The sequence below is a fragment of the Aethalodelphis obliquidens genome, unplaced genomic scaffold (genome assembly GCF_003676395.1).
Source record: "Aethalodelphis obliquidens isolate GAN/ISIS:26980383/991018 unplaced genomic scaffold, ASM367639v1 scaffold86, whole genome shotgun sequence".
Lineage (NCBI taxonomy): Eukaryota > Metazoa > Chordata > Mammalia > Artiodactyla > Delphinidae > Aethalodelphis > Aethalodelphis obliquidens.
Genome location: NW_020838030.1, coordinates 5673659 through 5682715, shown reverse-complemented (window position 1 = coordinate 5682715; position 9057 = coordinate 5673659).

Here is a 9057-nt window from a genome sequence, read left to right as displayed (position 1 = left end):
TGCTCAGAACCGTACCCCTGGTATGGAGAACAGGACGCAACACTTAGTACGTGCTCAACAGACATTAGCTGAATAAATGAATGAATGAGTGAATGTGACTGGGAATGGGTTCTGGGCTTGTTGTACCCTTCCCGAGAACATGTGCATTTCTATGGGACATTCTGGAAAGACCAAAACCCCCAAAGGCCCCAAGAGATGGAACTCCAGGTATCAACCAGGTGGCTGGCCAGGAAGATTCCTTAGGGCTGGGAATCTCAAGAGAGCTCAATTCACCCCAGGGACATTGGAGTGCGTCTAGCTGGAGTGGGTCTAATCTATGGCTTCAAACTTTTCTGCAGAGCACTATGGCTCCCACCAAGGACTTGAAGGGTCTCCATGGAAACAGTGGGGTTGGATGGGCAGGACCCCCCACTCTCAAAATATCCACCAAGAGCATTCCCTGATAACCTGTTTCACATATGCAGCTCCAGGTAAGTTTCCATTAAAAGAAAGGATTTGGGGTTTTTTTTGGTTTTGTTTCTGTTTTTAATGTTTGAAACAACCCTAGCTATCTTGTTTAGCTAAACAAGTAAATCTTTACACTTTCTTTATCAAGACCGAGTGTGTGTCTTCCAGCTGCAGGGAAAGGGAGGAGCTGATGCCAAGGCACCATCCGGGGGAAGCTTCTGTTTGGTGTTACCTGTGCCTGCAGTCCAAGGAGAAGGGCCCAAGACCTCTCTCCAGATGCTCCAGATTCCTACATCCTCATCCTTTCCTGCTCCTGTCAATCCAGATACGAGGCTGTGGGAATGAGAAACGAGACGGCATCACTTCTCAGCTCAAACTGCCCGAAGACTGGTCATGAAAAATGTCAAGGACGACATGCCCACATGGCCTTGCAGATGAGGTCCAGGCCCACAGAGCCTGTAACACTTGTTTCCCCGCCATGGCGGCAATGGACGGACCATATATCATGTGCTAAGAAAACTCTTACTTGAACTTCAAATATATGGATCCTGGGTAGTAGTGATAATAAGCAATACTTTCCAATTTTCTCCATTACATGGTATGCTTGTTAAGAAGACATAAACTTACTTAGGTCTTTACTTCTAGAGCCTAACACACAGTATGTGGCCCAGAAATCACCACTGTTTCACTCTATTTCAAATATGTCAATTAATAATCCAACAACTCTAAATGGAGCACGTCTGAAGGTTCAGTCCACTAGAGGAAGACAGGAGTCCAAGTCTGCAGGCCTCGGTCTCCGGCGAGGAGTCTTCATTTGAGAAGACCCAAGAGGACTATCTCCCATGGGCTCTTGGCCCTGAAGGCTGAAGCGCTTTCTAGGGCATCTTTTTTTTTTTCAATCTTTTATTTACTTTTTTATACAGCAGGTATTTATTAGTTATCTACTTTATATATATTAGTGTATATATGTTAATCCCAATCTCCCAATTCATCCCACCACCACCACTCCCCCGCCCTGCATTCCCCCCTTGGTGTCCATACATCTGGTCTCTACATCTGTGTCTCTATTTCTGCCTTGCAAACCTGTTCATCTGTACCATTTTTCTAGATTCCACATATATGCCTTAATATATGACAGCTGTTCTTTCTGACTTACTTCACTCTGTATGACAGTCCCTAAGTCCATCCACATCTCTACAAATGACCCAATTTCGATCCTTTTTATGGCTGAGTAATATTCCATTGTACATATGTACCACATCTTCTTTATTCATTCGTCTCTTGATGGGCATTTAGGTTGCTTCCATGACCTGGCTATTGTAAATAGTGCTGCAACGAACACTGGGGTGCATGTGTCTTTCTGAATTATGGTTTTCTCTGGGTATATGTCCAGTAGTGGGATTGCTGCATCATATGGTAATTCTATTTTTAGTTTTTTAAGGAACCTCCATACTGTTCTCCATAGTGGTTGTATCAATTGACATTCCCACCAACAGTGCAAGACAGTTCCCTTTTCTCCACACCTTCTCCAACATTTGTTGTTTGTAGATTTTCTGATGATGCCCATTCTAACCGGTGTGAAGTGATACCTCATTGTAGTTTTGATTTGCATTTCTCTAATGATTAGTGATGTTGAGCAGGTTTTCATGTGCCTCTTGGCCATCTGTATGTCTTCTTTGGAGAAATGTCTATTTAAGTCTTCCCATTTTTTGAGTGGGTTGTTTTTTTTTTTTTAATATTCAGTCGCATAGGCTGTTTATATATTTTGGAGATTAAGCCTTGGTCCATTGATTTGTTTGCAAATATTTTCTCCCATTCTGAGGGTTGTCTTTTCATCTTGTTTATAGTTTCCTTTGCTGTGCAAAAGCTTTTAAGTTTCATTAGGTCCCATTTGTTTATTTTTGTTTTTATTTACATTATTCTAGGCGGCGGGTCAAAAAACATCTTGCTGTGATTTATGTCAAAGAGTGTTCTCCCTATGTTTTCCTCTAAGAGTTTTAAGTGTCCAGTCTTACATTTACATCCTTAATCCATTTTGAGTTTATTTTTGTGTATGGTGTTAGAGAGGGTTCTAATTTCATTCTTTTAAATGCAGCTGTCCAATTTTCCCAGTGCCACTTATTTATTTATTTTTTTTTGCGGTACGCGGGCCTCTCACCACTGTGGCTTCTTGCGCTGCAGAGCACAGGCTCCAGACGCGCAGGCCCAGCGACCCTGGCTCACGGGCCCAGCCGCTCCACAGCATGTGGGATCTTCCCGGACCGGGGCATGAACCCGTGTCCCCTGCATCGGCAGGCGGACTCTCAACCACTGTGCCACCAGGGAAGCCCCCCAGTGCCACTTATTGAAGAGACTGTCTTTTCTTCATTGTATATCCTTGCCTCCTTCGTCATAGATTAGTTGACCACAGGTGTGTGGGTTTATCTCTGGGCTTTCTATCGTGTTCCACTGACCTATATTTCTGTTTTGGTGCCAGTACCATATTATCTTGATTACTGTAGCTTTGTAGTATAGTCTGAAGTCAGGGAGTCTGACTCCTCCAGCTCTGTTTTTATCCCTCAAGACTGCTTTGGCTATTTGGGGTCTTCTGTGTCTCCATACAAATTTTAAGATTTTTTGTTGTAGTTCTGTAAAAAATGCCATTGGTAATTTGATAGAGATTGCACTGAATCTGTAGATTGCTTTGGGTAGTAGAGTCGTTTTCATAATATTGATTCTTCCAATCCAAGAACATGGTATATCTCTCCATCTGTTTATGTCATCTTTGATTTCTTTCATCAGTGTCTCATAGTTTTCTGAGAACAGGTCTTTTACCTCCTTAGGTAGGTTTATTCCTAGGTATTTTATTCTTTTTGTTGCAATGGTGAATGGGATTGTTTCCTTAATTTCTCTTTCTGATCTTTCGTTGTTAGTGTAGAGGAATGCAAGAGATTTCTGTGCATTAATTTTGTATCCTGCAACTTGACCAAATTCATTTATGAGCTCTAGCAGTTTTCTGGTGGTTATCTTTAGGATTATCTATGTATAGTATCAGGTCATCTGCAAACAGTGACCGTTTTACATCTTCTTTTCCAATCTGTATTCCTTTTATTTCTTTTTCTTCTCTGACTGCCGTGGCTAGTACTTCCAAAACTATGCTGAGTAATAGTGGCGAGAGTGGACATCCTTGTCTTATTCCTGATCTTAGAGGAAATGCTTTCAGTTTTTCACCACTGAGACTGATGTTTGCTGTGGGTTTCTTGTATATGGCTTTTATTATGTTGAGGTAGGTTCCCTCTATGTCTAGGACATCTTTAAGAGCCGGGCATCCTGCTGCCTCCTGCCCTATCTCCAGCTCTGAGTCACACTTGTCAGACTGTCCCCAGTGATCAGTTCAAACTGGCTCTGTCGGCTGTCTGTGCCTTGACTCACTTGGGACAACAGAAAAGGAGAGAACTTGGCTGACCTGGTTTAGTCCCCAACCTTCCACACCAGTGACGAGCAGAACATTCACCATAAGACTCTCAGAAGTGCCCCAGAGTTTGGGGAAGACATTAGGTGAGGTGAGAAATCGGCTGCCCAGGAAACACTCCAGGTCTGAACACTCCAAATGCCTAACAATAGGTTCCTGATCATAGGTAACTATAGGCTCTAACAATATACAGGCCCTAGTAACAGAATAGGCTTCAGGACTACACCCTAAAATAGGCTTGAACGTTTACCAACAGGAGGCAAAGGTTGATTGAACTGGGATATGGGATATGTTTCCTGCTACATTTGCAGGCATCACCTACAGATAAAATGACATCCAGTGGAAGGAGGGGACATCTCTTCCTGTTGCTTCATTTTAGGAGCATGAAAGCTTTTCCTAGAAGCTACGCAGAGACATCCCCTCATGTCCCTTCAAAGAACAGCAACACATGCAGGGACCTAAACCAATCTCTGCTAAGAGATATGGGAACACTACGGTTGACTTTGACGAATCAGGATTTGTCCCTGAAGGTGGGGATGGACTCACTGATTCCTGAATCCTCCTTCCAGCAAGCGGGAAGGTGGGGGAGCGGGGGATACACAAAGAAGCTGAAGAAGAGGAAGAGGAGGAGGAAAGGAAAACGGTTCTGTAAACCACCACCAGTGTCTGTTATGAAGTTAAATTATTCCACTGCTTGCTGTTCCTATCATGCAACCATTAAAATAATTATTAAAAACGATGGGGCAGCATGGTCATGTCTCATAATTTAATAAGATGAAAAAACCAGGAGACAAAAACGTACGTGTACGAGGTGTGCAGCACACAAATGTGTCTGTATGTGGATAATACTGGAAATCACATGCCACAATGAAATTAATTCAGAGGCACGTTAGATGGAGGGATTGAGACTGATTTCATTTTTCAATTCCTCAAACATCTTGTAATGTTAGAAAATGTTAATAATTGTAATAACGTGAATAATTAATAAAACAAAAAACAGCCTATCAGTTGAACGTAGCTCTGATGGAGATATAGGAATCAAGCAGAGCGTGTGGATATTCTAGCCTCGGTCAGGCTCAGAGAGACCCTGAGAGCCACATGCTGCATTGGAGGGAATGATTTCTCAAGGCGAGATTCTGAGCATATGGGTGGGCATCTCTCTGAACAAAATTAAGTTTGTGTTTTGTTCCTACACCAGAGCATGTTGGGTTTTTTTTTTTAAAAAAAAAAGCTTAATGAACTTATACTACGTGTGAAGGGTATGTATGTTCTGGGTGGGCAGCTGGACATTAAATATAGACTACTCAGTCCACCCAGAATTCGCTCTTGAAACCACCAGAGGGAACTGGAACAGACAGGTGCTGATCCTCTGGAGCAACCAGGTCTGGGGCCTGCGTGCTACCCAGCAGGAGAGACAAACAGGGGTTTCAAAAACCAACCCAGAATCTCAAGGGTCGAGGGCAGGCACTTTGCCTATAGGTGTTGATTCTCACTTGGGCAACTCTCTGTGGCGAGACCCCAGGATGATGTGCAGCAGATTTTTACATATATATTAAGTTCAGCTGGTCTTAGAATATAAAGGGATTTGTCTAAAATGGAGGGGTCCCCAATTAGTTGCCCCCACGTGGACCCAGGCTCAGGAAAGGCTGGAGTGGCAGAAGATGGTTAGCTCACACTGGAAACAATAATCCGTTCTCAGGAGGGACAACCACACTTGGGAAAGCCCTGGATGTGTGGCGCCCCTCAGAGTGTCCTTTGTTTCTGGAAGGATGCTGTCAGCTGCATGTAACAGACAGCCCCATCTCAAAATGCCAACGCTGAAGACAAACATTATTTAACACAAGGAGTCCAGAGCTGGGTGAGCAAACGCAGCTGCCCAACAACACCTTCAAGGATGAGGAGGATTCTCTCCATCTTCCGGTCCCACTACCTTCAGCCTGGGCTTTGCTCTCAGACTCACTCCCTTCCTGGTAGCAAGACAGTGGTCCCCAGTGCAGCGTGACACGCAAACACAGTAACATCCAGAAGAAAAGATGACCTTCCATTCCTGTGTGTCTCCTTCTGACAGTGAGGAAGCCTCTCCCAGAAGCCCCTGCCACACGCCTCTCACACCTCCGTGACCACAACTGAACCAAGTGCTCGAGCCCAAACCAATGACCGGCGAGGGGAGCCGCCGTCGCGAAGGACAGGGCAACATAAAGGGTGGACGCACCAGATGGAGGCGGAATTCCACTGGAAAGGGGGAGGGGGACGTCCTGGGTATGAACCAAGGCACAGCTACACCCAGGTACCCATGCTCTTGACACTGCCCCGTCCCCTACAGCACAAACACACCTCCCTGACCTCTCCCACCATCTCCTTTCCATGGGCCTGTTTTCCAGTCTAGCCACGCATCAGAAATTCTCCTCCTCGACAGGTCTTACCTGGAGAGTGTCACGGCTTCTGTGGAGCTGGCTGGGAACTCCTGCCTCAATCAGAACTCCTTCCTCTCCTGGGTCCCACATCATCGTCCTCATACTCACCACCATCCACCTCCTATATTAGTCAGCTAAGCGGCTTCTGTCTTCCCCAAACTAGACTTTGAGCTTCCCGGGGACAGACACTACGTCCAGTTCACGTCTCAGTGCCCACAGTGCCCAGCTCTCCAGCTCGGGCTCTGCGTTTGTCCACCTGAATCCACCAGAGCTTTGCACCAAGGAGCTGAGATCCAAGTGCCCACCTAGTGCGTCCACATCCTGCTCCTCAAGGCCTACGCCTACACTCCTAGTTAGAAACAAAGTTACTGGGAAGCGAGGCGGGAGGTTGCGCCCTGCACCTGCCTGCTGGGTTCCAGCACAGGTGGACGGGGTCTGCATCCTTGAGATGTTACAGAGCAGCAGATGGAGGCACCTGGGCCACACTGAGGGTCCCCTGAAGCTTCTCCCCCAGCCTCCAGCCCAGAGAGGGACAGGGTCACCTCAAAGCAACTGTCTCAGAAACACACAGAGCATGCAGGAGATGTGCTAATTCCTTAGCAAAGACTTCATCTTATAAACTAAGTTCAAACCAGGTTGGTTACTGGTCATTCCTATGTGATGAGTGTTGCCCTGCCAGTGCTCAGGACTGCCAGACCCTCTGCTTCAGAATTCCTCTCCCTTCTTGCACACAACAGCCCGTGATGCAACAGAAGACAGAGCTCCTATCTCCCTTCCCTGATTCTGAAGCTAAGGCCCAAAACTCCTGCATGGTTCTCCACAGGACAGGGGCAATCCTCTCAGCTGCCTGGGGGGCCTCACTCTTTCCAAAGAACTCTAGCTGGCCGGTGTTACCCAAAAATAAGAGAGCAGAGCCCGATACTCTAGTGATGGTGTGTAGCCAAAGCAGAAAAGACGGGGACTTTCCCCTCCCCAGTTATATGTTAAAGGAACCCACGGATGCATTAATTGTCCAAGCAACTATTCCTAACTTCCCAGTTTCGAAAGAGCATCAGCTTTGAAGTCAGTTCAGAGGTACATTCAAAACCCAGGTCAGCCACTGATCGGTCTGCTGTGCGACCTCGAGCAGGTCAAATCACCTCTCTGAGCTTCAGTTCCCTCATCTCTAAAATGTCCATCATGATACTGACCTCATAGGGTTGTTGGGACAATCCCATTAAAAGAGAACGCATTCAAAGAACCCAGCATGGAACATGAGCTCAGTAAGTGGGAGCCACGACTCCTATTACCACTAAAAGCATTAAACCCTAAGCTGTTTTCCCACATGCTGTGCCCCCTTCCTGTACCAACCACACCAAGGTGAGTACAGAGGTCACAGAATGTCACAGCTGAAACTGCTCTCAGATACCGACTTAGCTCCATGGTTCTAACTCCACTGGGAATCATTGGGAAGAATGACATCCTGTTGCCTGTGGGGTCAGCAGATGACGGAGCCCACTCCCAGAATGAAGAGCTCAACAGGCGCAACTACGCTAAAGGCACCGAGACGCTGGCTGCGTACCTGTGCGAAGCGTCCCGGCTGAAGAACTGAGCACCGCCCTCGTCCCGCCACCTCGCGCTCTTCCCGTAGCTCAGGAAAGCGGAAGCCCGTGTCTCTTTCCCTCTCGTCAGACTCTCCAGGCCTCCAGGAGTGGACGCGAGAGCACCCACCCATCTCAGGATGGAGTTACCTATCCCGGCAGCGATAAATGTTCAGTCCTGGGGGCCTGTAAACGACCCCGGGTGACAGCTGAGTTCTCGGTGGTGTCTCCAGCAAATAGCCGAGGCCTAAAAGCACAAGTTCTTCTGTAGAAAGTTCTGGTCGATGTCCACTGGGCTAAAGAGAGGCCTTGGTGCTTCCTGGTCCCACCTCTGCCCCCAGTCAGGGTCGCACACACTTGCAACATTGAGTCGCGGATACCTGGTGCCTCAAGGGCCACCCTTTCTGTCCCCTGCTGTCTCGCGCACATTCTGTCCTTTTCTCAAGACCTTAACCGTTACTGGTGTCCCACGTCTTCTCTTTATTACAATCCCTCAAAACCTAAACCTATTGGGAGGGTTACTTGGTCTCAATCTGAGTTGCTAAATAAAAAGTAAAAACTGAAAAAAAAAAAAAAACCCTACCATCTCACAGGCCCAATCAGTGACCAATTAAATCAGGGCACAGGGTGCGGGCATCTGTGTTTTCTTAGACCAGTCTCCTCACTTTACAGGGGCGGACAGGAAGCCCAGAAAGGTGAAGCGAGTGTCTGCTGACCTCTTCCAGTGTGATACTGCGGCATCAGCCCAGCGTTTCAGGTATCAGAATATCTTGGGGCCTCTGATTCTATCAGCCAACGTCGAGGTCCCTTCCAGCCAACAGGTTTGACTGGCTTGTCTTCCGTACCCTCACCGAGCCCTCTTCTGTGCAGACAGAACAAGCCCTTAAAGGCTTTGTGTGATGGGCAGAGATGGGCAAGGAGAACGGGCACATTCCAGGGGCTAAGAACGGAGGCGCTACTCACCGCTGCCCGAATGCTCAGAGCCTTCTCACGTCCTGGCCCAGCTCCCTGACCTCCAGCGCAAGCTGCTCTCTCAGGGAGAAAGCACTTCTCCCTTCCCACTGGCTGTTTCCCACTCTGGGGCCTTATCCCCTGCCTCAGCCCCAGCACGAGTCGGAGGCGCCCCCCCCCCCCCACCATTAAACAATTCAAGGGCTATTCGTCG